Source organism: Anomaloglossus baeobatrachus, chromosome 5 (genome assembly GCF_048569485.1).
Source record: "Anomaloglossus baeobatrachus isolate aAnoBae1 chromosome 5, aAnoBae1.hap1, whole genome shotgun sequence".
Classification (NCBI taxonomy): Eukaryota; Metazoa; Chordata; class Amphibia; order Anura; family Aromobatidae; genus Anomaloglossus; species Anomaloglossus baeobatrachus.
This window is the reverse complement of record NC_134357.1, coordinates 543,064,385-543,077,639: the sequence shown is the minus strand read 5'-3', so window position 1 is coordinate 543,077,639 and position 13,255 is coordinate 543,064,385. Positions and strand designations below refer to the sequence as shown.

The window sequence follows — 13,255 nt, the reverse complement described above, 5'->3', positions numbered from 1 at the left end:
CTTTTTTCCCCTTTCCAACACACCTGTTCCCCTTTCCACCAGCATCTGTCCTTTTTCAACTCATTTTGGTATATGACCAAAAGTGCAACTCTGCAGGGACACCGTACTCAACGCCATCTCAGCACAGCAGCCATCCCTCGGTCCCTCCGATGTGGACAAGGAAAAGACCATTTCATCCTATCCATGACAAATCGTTGAGATTCACTCTGTGCAGCACTGGTGTTTAGTGGAAAAGCAGATCTAAGATTGCGTACCACATTCTGCAGATACTCCTGTATACGTGCGTCCATTTCTATGGCAGGAATTATTTCGCCAAATTTTGTCTTCTACCGGGGATCTAACAGTGTGGCAACCCAGTATTCAGGATTACTCGAATTCGTACAATCCGAGGGTCATGTAGGTAGTGCAGCAAGAAGGCGCTCATGTGTCTTGTGCATCCAGGAGGACCAAGTCCTTGGTGTGTTGGTGGCAGAGAGGTGAGAATCGTGCCTCCTTCCTCTGCCCTCTCCCCACAACCTCGCACAACCGAAATGTGAGCAAGCTCTCACTCATCTGCTAAGTCTTCCATGCCCATCGCCAGTTCGTCCTCCATTTCGTCATGGGCTCCTGCACTTTCCTCAACACTTTTTGCTGATACTATGCGCCCTTGTTAATCCCTCTCCCTCACCATGACTGCCGCATAGGTGCCGCTGACCATCTGGACCTCGTAGATCTTGTTATCCCTTCCGCATATGACTCCTCCTGTACTTCCTCCCCTTCCTCTTGTCCCAACACCTGACTCCGAATAATAATTACAGTGCGCTCCATCATGTAGATGACCAGAATTGTCACGCTGAGAATGACATTGCCAGTGCTAAACATCTTCGTCGACATTTGTAAACTGTGTAGCAGGGTGCATAGGTCCTTGATCTGACACCACTCCAGCAGCGTGATCTGCACCACCTCTGGATCAAGTTATCCCAGGCTATATGTCATAACTCATAACGTATTGCAGCAGGGTTCGGCGGTGCTGCCACAAACGCTGCAACATGTGCAGATTCAAATTCCTGCGTGTGGGCACATCGCATTTCAGGCGTTTAACCACCAGACCTAAAGACTTCTGTAGCGACGAAAGTTGTTGAGCTGCTGTGTGCGCACGATGGAAGTGAGCACATAGCGAGCGTGCCCGCTGCACAAGGCCATGTAGGCCGTGATGGTGTTTTAAAAATTGCTGGAGAATTAGGTTCAACACGTGAGCCATACAAGGCACGTGTGTCACATTGCCCTGACGATGGCCCGCAGCCAGGTTTGCATCATTGCCGCACACGGCTGTTAAGTCACCAACGGAGTCCGCTCCGTCAATTTGTACTCCGGTCGCCAGGTGACAACGTGTTCCTTTCATGCATAGTGCTGATGATGGGAGAGGAGTCGATGCCAGCGGCGCAGGTGGACGCAGGTTATGCTCACCCACTGGGCTGCATTACCTTGACAGATGCAGAATCTCTGGCTGAATGTAGCTGGTGGGTATCTCACAGATGAAATACCATCAATCAGCTACAACCAATGGGAAGACACCACACCCTTTTTTATGCCCATCCTGTCTGCAGACCACTGCCAGACATAGCTCTGCTTTTACCCCCAGTTCAGTTTTATGATTTTGTGTGCTTGTTACCTGACTACTTTTCCTGCTTGCTGTTTATGTACCTTGTTGGCCGATCCGCATTTCACCTCTGCTTGTTTTCTGATTAAGTCCTGGCCGTCCCATTCTGTTCCTGTTCCTCAATTAATGTTTTGACCCTGCCTGACTACTATGCTCTGGAACTGCAGCCTTCCACAGGTATTAATCACCTTGGGCCCTGTGTAATTCCTAATCCCTGTATAGGGGTTAAAGGGTTTCAGGGTTCTAGGGGTCCTGCTTGGTGAGTGGCTTCCCTCTAGCCTATCATTTACAGCCCATCTGAGTGTGTGGATCAAGGAAGGCGTTACACCGTGCTCTCTGCAGAAGGCCATGTGGGCCAGGATAGTGCTTTAAAAATTGCTGGACAACCAGGTTCAACACGTGAACCACACAAGGCACGTGTGTCACATTGTCACAGCGAAGGGCCGCACCCATGTTTGCATCATTGTCGCACCCGGCCTTCCCTGGCTGCTGGTTGAGTGGAGACAACCATTGATGAAACTCGGTCTCCAGAGCTAACCGTCCACAACTTCTCAGCGGTGTGACTCACATTTCCCATACATTTCAAAGTAAACCTTTGACCGCCTGATGGCATTGAGCTCTGCTGCCAGCATAGTAAGGAGGTGTGTGGTAGTCCTTGTGCGCAGTTACAAGGAAGGGTGGCCTGACCACACAGGGTTTGCGCCAAGGTGGAGGACCCACACGAGGTTGAAGAGGCAGAAGCAGTGTATTAACTTCTACATACAGAAGAAGGATTGAAACAACTCGTGGGGACGGCAAGACTTGTACAGCAGACCCTTCTCCATCTCTCCCCACAGTAACCCATTGTCCAGTCAGCGACATGTAACGCCCCTGTCCATGCTTACTGGGCCAATTATCTGTGGTGAAATGCACCCTGTCACACAGAGTTTCTCAAGGAATCAGTGATGTTTAGTGCGACATGCTAGTGTAGCGCGTGCACGCCTTTGTTGGAGAAGGAGTGGCGCCTGGGCATCGGCTCTTGGGGCACTGCGATGGGCATAAGGTCTCGAAAATCCTCGGTTAAAAAGGTTGGAAAGGCAGCATTTTGGTAGCCAACAGTTTCCAGATGCTGAAAGTCAACCTCTAAGCCATGTCATGCCCTTCTAAAAGCATGTAAAACACAGTAAGGGGACTCCAACCACAGTCTCCCTCGTTGCCACTAATTGGGCCACACACAACCCACTTGACTGGCATCGGTTGAGCCCCCTTTTGAAAAAGAAAAAGATGCTTTGCATGAAGCACTCTCAAAAATACGCGTGCCTTTCCCGTCCCCTGGCTGACCCAGGGGAAGAAAAGTCCTCTGAGAGCCATGACTTGTTCATCTTGGTTCTTTTAGAAACACAGCGAGGGGACTCCAACCACAGTCTCCCTCGTTGCCACTAACTGGGCCACACACACCCCACTTGACTGGCATCGGTTGAGCCCCCTTTTGAAAAAGAAAAAGATGCTTTGCATGAAGCACTCTCAAAAATACGCGTGCCTTTCCCGTCCCCTGGCTGACCCAGGGGAAGAAAAGTCCTCTGAGAGCCATGACTTGTTCATCTTGGTTCTTTTAGAAACACAGCGAGGGGACTCCAACCACAGTCTCCCTCGTTGCCACTAACTGGGCCACACACACCCCACTTGACTGGCATCGGTTGAGCCCCCTTTTGAAAAAGAAAAAGATGCTTTGCATGAAGCACTCTCAAAAATATGCGTGCCTTTCCCGTCCCCTGGCTGACCCAGGGGAAGAAAAGTCCTCTGAGAGCCATGTCCACATTGTCAGTGGACAGACACGTGTGCTTATCTGCCAGCAGACCCCCAGCAGCACTGAAGACAGGTTCCGAGAGAACGCTGGCTGCAGGACACGACAAGATCCCCAAGGCGTACGTGGCGAGCTCAGGCAATTTATCAAGATTGGAAGCCTAAAATGAGCAGGGCTCAAGTTGCACAATAATGGAATCGATGTTTCCTTGCATATACTCATATATCTGTGTGTCCTCCTCTTTTTCCTTGTCCAGCTGTTTTGTTTTCGCATGAGTATATGTCCTTGTCACTTTCCCATGTGTTTGTGTTGTGTTGTGAGTTGTTTGTCACCTTTTGGACACCTTTGAGGGTGTTTTCTAGGTGTTTTTATGTGTTTGTGATTGCCTGCCATTGTTTCCTATGCAGTTCGAGTTCGGTTCGTCGAACGTTCGACGAACTGAACTCGAACGGGACCTCCGTTCGGCGAACGGCCTCGAGCCGAACCGGGACCGGTTCGCTCATCTCTAGTGACAAGAAGTGTCATGAGAAAGCGGATTCCACTTACAGTCTAAAAACGAGAGAGAGCGATCAGCTGATCGCTCTCAAAAGCCGGCCGCCGGGAGATCATTTAAAAGTCAGGATGAAAGGAAAATTGTTATTTTACAGAAATTCACACTTAGTTCTCACTACATATTTCATGTTGTTGATCAAAAATGCAAAGTTTAGCCAGAAAGACTGGACCTGGTCTTGTACGGACCCTATGAGCACATTCAGCAGCACAGAAGGGAGAGAAGGTAGATTCATCCAATAACATATCAGGATTCTAGAAAGACAACAGCATCACTACCTTCGGCTTTCTCTTAGAGGCTGTTCATAATATTTTCCTTCAAGTAATTTTCTAACTTAGCAGCACATTCTACGTACGCTGTCATTTGGTTTTGTAGTTTACAGATCTGGGCAGGTAAGGGTCAGTATCTTCTAAGTTCAGAAGGGTATGTGAATCCTCCAAGTATTCAGCTCTATACAAGAAGGGATTTTAGTACCCAAAGTAATTTCAACAGTTCAAGGTGGAAAAGAATGTTGTGGTCTAGGGCCGGACTATACCACCGATAAAGCAGCCGCAGTCAGTGACTGAGAAGAATCTATGACTTCTCTGCATTTAGTGGTTACTACTCACCTGGGCGGTTATCTGTAGGAATCTCCTCTTTACACAGTTCATCACCCATCACATATATCTCTGTAGTATTAATATGGGTCAGATCTTCAGCCTGAAACAACTATTGTAAGGCTATGTGCGCACTTACCGGATTTTGCCGCGGATTTTTCGCGGATTTGCTGCATGTTTCGCTGCAGAAAATGTTCATAACATCTCTGCAGTGAATCACTAGCAAATCCTATGGAGAAAAAAAATCCTGTGCGCACTGGGCGGAATTTGACAGCTGCATGTTTTGCTGCGGAAATCCCGCAGCAAAAACAAGTGCATGTCACTTCTTTTCCGCACATCGCTGCGGGATTTCACTCCATTGACTCCAATGTAATCGTGAAATCCCGCAGGGAATAACGCAGGCAGCAAATTCTGTGCGGTTCACTGCGTTTTCCTGCGTTATTCCCTGCGGTATTTCGCGGTTTACCTCCGGTAATGTACATCGCTGCCTGCGGTTTTGCAGGGAAGTGATGTCATTACAGGAAGAGGAAGCAAAGCAGAGAGTAAACAAACACACAGATCACACACACACACACACACACATCACAGACACATAGAACACAGACACAGACACATAGAACACACATAGAAAGAAAACGGAAATATAGAAAAAAAAAAGAACGTGGGCTCCGCTGCATATTTACCGTCCAGCCGAGGTAAGCACACAGCGGCGGCCCGGTATTCTCAGGCTGGGGAGGGAGAGGGGCAGGGGTAATGTCCCCTGCCTCACTCCCCCTCCGGAAGCCGAGAATATCAGCCGCAGCTGCCCCGGCACTGTCGCATGCAATATGCGGCACTGCCGGCGTGTCCTCGGCTCTTCTTGCCACCGTGTAGCAGTGGTGGCAAGGTAATACAAGGGGTTAATGATGGTGGGGGACCACCGCCATTAACCCCAGGCTTGATCATGGCAGCGTCTATGTGACAGCTGACATGATCAACCCGTAAGTAAAGTGAATAAAACACACACACACAGAAAAATCCTTTATTTTAAATAAAACAAACAAGCCTCGTTCACCATTTTATTAACCCCTCCCTCACCAAAGCTCCGACGTAATCCACCGCTCCGGCGTAATCCACAGGTCCTGCGCTGCTTCCATCCAGCCGCGACTGTCACAGACACAGGCTGAATGAATGCAGCAGACAGCAGAGGTAATTATCGGTCATTTCCCACGGCCGGTAATGTGAACTCACTGCCGACCATGGGAAATGCAGCGATCTGTCATCTATCTATCTATCTGTCTATCCCTCTGTCTGTCTATCTATCTATCCCTCTATCTATTCTTCTGTCTATCTACTATCTCAGAATTAAATGACTTTTTTTTTTTTTTTTCTTTCAATGTGCTTTATTGCATTGAATGCAATAAAGCACATCCCAACCCGCACGCGGCAAAACCGCGGCAATACCGCGAACAATACCGCGGTAAAACCGCGGCAAACCGCATGCGGTTTTCGGGTGCGGTTTCCCGCGGTTTTTTACCGCGGGTGCGGTAATCTTTGAGAGGATGCGGAATTTTCTCAAGAAAATTCCATTTCCCAGTGCGCACAGAGCCTTATTGTAAAAGTCACAGACAGATGGAGAAGTCACACCTATGATCAGCTCTAATCCTGCCATCTCCACCGCTCTCATTACACAAGTATAAAACATATAATACAGGTGGATAAAACAAGACTGAGCACAAGACCTTCACAGCCGTCTACACATAATAGGAAGATTTCATGACACCTTCTCTCCACCTACCTGATAGTCCTGAGGAACATTGGGATTTCCCTGTGTACAGTCCTGTGGGAGAAGAGGATGGAGACATCTCTCTGGTGTTGTCCTCCTACTGGATAGAACTGGAGGAAACACGTACAGGGACTGAATTAATTCCTTTCATCAGATAATTATAGGCCGTGTGTATTTAGTCCTGTCTATTACCTGGTGATGTGAGGGGCTGGGGAACCTCCATCATAACATCCATGTACAGATCTTTGTGTCCTTCTAAATACTCCCACTCCTCCATGGAGAAATAGATGGTGACGTCCTGACACCTTATAGGAACCTGACACATACAATGACACCGTCATCCCCCGATCCCTACATAGCGTTACTGTATAATGTCCCAGCATTCCCAGCAGTGTCACCTCTCCAGTCAGCAGCTCAATCATCTTGTAGGTGAGTTCTAGGATCTTCAGGTCATTGATGTCCTCAGGTATCAGGGGTTGAAGTGAAGGCCCTGTGATTAGGCTCAGGGGTCTTCCCCATCCCTCAGACACAGGGTCCTGACAGCGCTCACTAGAGGTCTTCTTCACTACTGTGTAATCCTGGTTATGGAGAGACACATTAATAAATCTCACTCCAGACATTTCCAGAGTCCTCACCTCTCCAGTTCTGTCCATCTGTTATTCCCATAGATAAGAATGATGTAATGTGACGTCATCAGAATCTCTCACCTCTCCAGTAAGCCGGAAGAGGATCTCTAGGGTGAGGTGTAATATCCTCTCCACCATCTTGTCCCTGTCCTTATCCATCCTTAAGAATTAAATCAGAAAAATCTCTTATAATATCTCCACTGAGAGGATCCGATATTGTAGGGACCTGAATGGGAAGAAGATGGAAAATCATAAAGAATCCTGTGTAATAATAAAATTACTGGAGATAATAAGGGGAAACATATATATTTTCTTGTCTCATACGGACTGGAATATAAGTTGAATTGCTGACTAAGAAATCTCCTCCATGCTCCCAATCACTGGCTATGTTGATCACTGCTTTGACAACTGATTGGCTGTAGAGACAGGCGGGGACCCAAGCAGCGGTGGTATTTTTATTAATTTTACCACATTGTGTTTGTTCTCTTTTATAGCTCCCACACACATTAGACTAAAGTGTGCTGAAACCTCTCATGTTAGGGGGAATTGGTGGACTATATAACATACAGTATGTGAGGGCCTCAAAACAGATGATATCAGAGAGAAGGATCTGGCATGCTGATATCCAGTAGCTGATTCGCTTCTTCTACCTTTGAGGGCATTTTAAGGGATGACATGCAAAAATATATTGCAGAAAATAATATGATAACTGACAGACAGCATGGATTCATGAAAGATAAGTCGTGTCTAACCAACCTGTTGGGGTTCTATGAGGGGGTAAGTTCAAACCTGGATATTGGTAATGCAGCTGATGTGATTTATTTGGACTTTGCAAAGGCATTTGATACTGTACCACATAATAGCCTTATACTAAAGCTCCAGAAGCAAGGACTAGGGGAAACTATATGCAACTGGGTAAGGAATTGGCTAAAAGATAGGAAACAAAGAGTAGTCATAAATGGTACATTCTCTAAATGGGCTATAGTCAGCAGTGGGGTGCCGCAGGGATCTGTGCTTGGACTGATTCTTTTTAATCTCTTTATTAATGACCTTGTGGATGGGATTGATAGTACAGTGTCAGTCTTTGCCGATGACACCAAACTATGTAGGATATTAAAAACTGACCTGGATAGTACAATATTACAAAAAGATCTGGATAAGATGTCAGAATGGGCAGATACTTGGCAAATGAGATTTAATGTTGATAAATGTAAAGTAATGCACCTAGGACGGAGTAATCCTATAAATGCATATACATTAAATGGAAGTAAACTCGGGACTACAGAACAGGAGAAGGACTTAGGTATTCTTATTACAAATAAGCTGAGCAGCAGCACTCAATGTCAAGCAGCAGCTGCTAAAGCAAACAAGATTTTAGGGTGTATAAAAAGAGAGATTAGATCCCGTGATCCCAACGTATTGTTACCCCTCTATAGTTTGTCTCCTTTACTGGAGAGACAATTTGAATATTTCCCAGAGGGGCATTGCAGCTATAAGTCCCCTTACCTGGCAGCCAGACTGGCTTGCAAAGTCTCCTTAAGGAGAATAGTGTTCCCCCGTGGTCCCCACATAGCTTTCTCATGAGCCAGATCAGACACCCCCATACTTTGCACTGACGAGGGGCAAGCACCCCGAAACACCGTGTCTGCAAATTGGGATTCTGATCTGGCTTATATATCCTGAGTCATATTGCAAAGGATTGTCGAAAATCCACTTGTGACTTTTAGGATCGCTACTTCCAATAGGTGGCGCTGTGCTAGAGTTTGTCTCCTTTACTGGAGAGACAATTTGAATATTTCCCAGAGGGGCATTGCAGCTATAAGTCCCCTTACCTGGCAGCCAGACTGGCTTGCAAAGTCTCCTTAAGGAGAATAGTGTTCCCCCGTGGTCCCCACATAGCTTTCTCATGAGCCAGATCAGACACCCCCATACTTTGCACTGACGAGGGGCAAGCACCCCGAAACACCGTGTCTGCAAATTGGGATTCTGATCTGGCTTATATATCCTGAGTCATATTGCAAAGGATTGTCGAAAATCCACTTGTGACTTTTAGGATCGCTACTTCCAATAGGTGGCGCTGTGCTAGAGTTTGTCTCCTTTACTGGAGAGACAATTTGAATATTTCCCAGAGGGGCATTGCAGCTATAAGTCCCCTTACCTGGCAGCCAGACTGGCTTGCAAAGTCTCCTTAAGGAGAATAGTGTTCCCCCGTGGTCCCCACATAGCTTTCTCATGAGCCAGATCAGACACCCCCATACTTTGCACTGACGAGGGGCAAGCACCCCGAAACACCGTGTCTGCAAATTGGGATTCTGATCTGGCTTATATATCCTGAGTCATATTGCAAAGGATTGTCGAAAATCCACTTGTGACTTTTAGGATCGCTACTTCCAATAGGTGGCGCTGTGCTAGAGTTTGTCTCCTTTACTGGAGAGACAATTTGAATATTTCCCAGAGGGGCATTGCAGCTATAAGTCCCCTTACCTGGCAGCCAGACTGGCTTGCAAAGTCTCCTTAAGGAGAATAGTGTTCCCCCGTGGTCCCCACATAGCTTTCTCATGAGCCAGATCAGACACCCCCATACTTTGCACTGACGAGGGGCAAGCACCCCGAAACACCGTGTCTGCAAATTGGGATTCTGATCTGGCTTATATATCCTGAGTCATATTGCAAAGGATTGTCGAAAATCCACTTGTGACTTTTAGGATCGCTACTTCCAATAGGTGGCGCTGTGCTAGAGTTTGTCTCCTTTACTGGAGAGACAATTTGAATATTTCCCAGAGGGGCATTGCAGCTATAAGTCCCCTTACCTGGCAGCCAGACTGGCTTGCAAAGTCTCCTTAAGGAGAATAGTGTTCCCCCGTGGTCCCCACATAGCTTTCTCATGAGCCAGATCAGACACCCCCATACTTTGCACTGACGAGGGGCAAGCACCCCGAAACACCGTGTCTGCAAATTGGGATTCTGATCTGGCTTATATATCCTGAGTCATATTGCAAAGGATTGTCGAAAATCCACTTGTGACTTTTAGGATCGCTACTTCCAATAGGTGGCGCTGTGCTAGAGTTTGTCTCCTTTACTGGAGAGACAATTTGAATATTTCCCAGAGGGGCATTGCAGCTATAAGTCCCCTTACCTGGCAGCCAGACTGGCTTGCAAAGTCTCCTTAAGGAGAATAGTGTTCCCCCGTGGTCCCCACATAGCTTTCTCATGAGCCAGATCAGACACCCCCATACTTTGCACTGACGAGGGGCAAGCACCCCGAAACACCGTGTCTGCAAATTGGGATTCTGATCTGGCTTATATATCCTGAGTCATATTGCAAAGGATTGTCGAAAATCCACTTGTGACTTTTAGGATCGCTACTTCCAATAGGTGGCGCTGTGCTAGAGTTTGTCTCCTTTACTGGAGAGACAATTTGAATATTTCCCAGAGGGGCATTGCAGCTATAAGTCCCCTTACCTGGCAGCCAGACTGGCTTGCAAAGTCTCCTTAAGGAGAATAGTGTTCCCCCGTGGTCCCCACATAGCTTTCTCATGAGCCAGATCAGACACCCCCATACTTTGCACTGACGAGGGGCAAGCACCCCGAAACACCGTGTCTGCAAATTGGGATTCTGATCTGGCTTATATATCCTGAGTCATATTGCAAAGGATTGTCGAAAATCCACTTGTGACTTTTAGGATCGCTACTTCCAATAGGTGGCGCTGTGCTAGAGTTTGTCTCCTTTACTGGAGAGACAATTTGAATATTTCCCAGAGGGGCATTGCAGCTATAAGTCCCCTTACCTGGCAGCCAGACTGGCTTGCAAAGTCTCCTTAAGGAGAATAGTGTTCCCCCGTGGTCCCCACATAGCTTTCTCATGAGCCAGATCAGACACCCCCATACTTTGCACTGACGAGGGGCAAGCACCCCGAAACACCGTGTCTGCAAATTGGGATTCTGATCTGGCTTATATATCCTGAGTCATATTGCAAAGGATTGTCGAAAATCCACTTGTGACTTTTAGGATCGCTACTTCCAATAGGTGGCGCTGTGCTAGAGTTTGTCTCCTTTACTGGAGAGACAATTTGAATATTTCCCAGAGGGGCATTGCAGCTATAAGTCCCCTTACCTGGCAGCCAGACTGGCTTGCAAAGTCTCCTTAAGGAGAATAGTGTTCCCCCGTGGTCCCCACATAGCTTTCTCATGAGCCAGATCAGACACCCCCATACTTTGCACTGACGAGGGGCAAGCACCCCGAAACACCGTGTCTGCAAATTGGGATTCTGATCTGGCTTATATATCCTGAGTCATATTGCAAAGGATTGTCGAAAATCCACTTGTGACTTTTAGGATCGCTACTTCCAATAGGTGGCGCTGTGCTAGAGTTTGTCTCCTTTACTGGAGAGACAATTTGAATATTTCCCAGAGGGGCATTGCAGCTATAAGTCCCCTTACCTGGCAGCCAGACTGGCTTGCAAAGTCTCCTTAAGGAGAATAGTGTTCCCCCGTGGTCCCCACATAGCTTTCTCATGAGCCAGATCAGACACCCCCATACTTTGCACTGACGAGGGGCAAGCACCCCGAAACACCGTGTCTGCAAATTGGGATTCTGATCTGGCTTATATATCCTGAGTCATATTGCAAAGGATTGTCGAAAATCCACTTGTGACTTTTAGGATCGCTACTTCCAATAGGTGGCGCTGTGCTAGAGTTTGTCTCCTTTACTGGAGAGACAATTTGAATATTTCCCAGAGGGGCATTGCAGCTATAAGTCCCCTTACCTGGCAGCCAGACTGGCTTGCAAAGTCTCCTTAAGGAGAATAGTGTTCCCCCGTGGTCCCCACATAGCTTTCTCATGAGCCAGATCAGACACCCCCATACTTTGCACTGACGAGGGGCAAGCACCCCGAAACACCGTGTCTGCAAATTGGGATTCTGATCTGGCTTATATATCCTGAGTCATATTGCAAAGGATTGTCGAAAATCCACTTGTGACTTTTAGGATCGCTACTTCCAATAGGTGGCGCTGTGCTAGAGTTTGTCTCCTTTACTGGAGAGACAATTTGAATATTTCCCAGAGGGGCATTGCAGCTATAAGTCCCCTTACCTGGCAGCCAGACTGGCTTGCAAAGTCTCCTTAAGGAGAATAGTGTTCCCCCGTGGTCCCCACATAGCTTTCTCATGAGCCAGATCAGACACCCCCATACTTTGCACTGACGAGGGGCAAGCACCCCGAAACACCGTGTCTGCAAATTGGGATTCTGATCTGGCTTATATATCCTGAGTCATATTGCAAAGGATTGTCGAAAATCCACTTGTGACTTTTAGGATCGCTACTTCCAATAGGTGGCGCTGTGCTAGAGTTTGTCTCCTTTACTGGAGAGACAATTTGAATATTTCCCAGAGGGGCATTGCAGCTATAAGTCCCCTTACCTGGCAGCCAGACTGGCTTGCAAAGTCTCCTTAAGGAGAATAGTGTTCCCCCGTGGTCCCCACATAGCTTTCTCATGAGCCAGATCAGACACCCCCATACTTTGCACTGACGAGGGGCAAGCACCCCGAAACACCGTGTCTGCAAATTGGGATTCTGATCTGGCTTATATATCCTGAGTCATATTGCAAAGGATTGTCGAAAATCCACTTGTGACTTTTAGGATCGCTACTTCCAATAGGTGGCGCTGTGCTAGAGTTTGTCTCCTTTACTGGAGAGACAATTTGAATATTTCCCAGAGGGGCATTGCAGCTATAAGTCCCCTTACCTGGCAGCCAGACTGGCTTGCAAAGTCTCCTTAAGGAGAATAGTGTTCCCCCGTGGTCCCCACATAGCTTTCTCATGAGCCAGATCAGACACCCCCATACTTTGCACTGACGAGGGGCAAGCACCCCGAAACACCGTGTCTGCAAATTGGGATTCTGATCTGGCTTATATATCCTGAGTCATATTGCAAAGGATTGTCGAAAATCCACTTGTGACTTTTAGGATCGCTACTTCCAATAGGTGGCGCTGTGCTAGAGTTTGTCTCCTTTACTGGAGAGACAATTTGAATATTTCCCAGAGGGGCATTGCAGCTATAAGTCCCCTTACCTGGCAGCCAGACTGGCTTGCAAAGTCTCCTTAAGGAGAATAGTGTTCCCCCGTGGTCCCCACATAGCTTTCTCATGAGCCAGATCAGACACCCCCATACTTTGCACTGACGAGGGGCAAGCACCCCGAAACACCGTGTCTGCAAATTGGGATTCTGATCTGGCTTATATATCCTGAGTCATATTGCAAAGGATTGTCGAAAATCCACTTGTGACTTTTAGGATCG

General features: G+C 47.4%; 1 pseudogene; it reads right to left on the bottom strand.

Annotated features, from left to right (window-relative positions):
- The window catches only part of LOC142312225 (uncharacterized), a 268,034-nt pseudogene that overhangs the window by 142,319 nt on the left and 112,460 nt on the right, over positions 1–13,255 (bottom strand).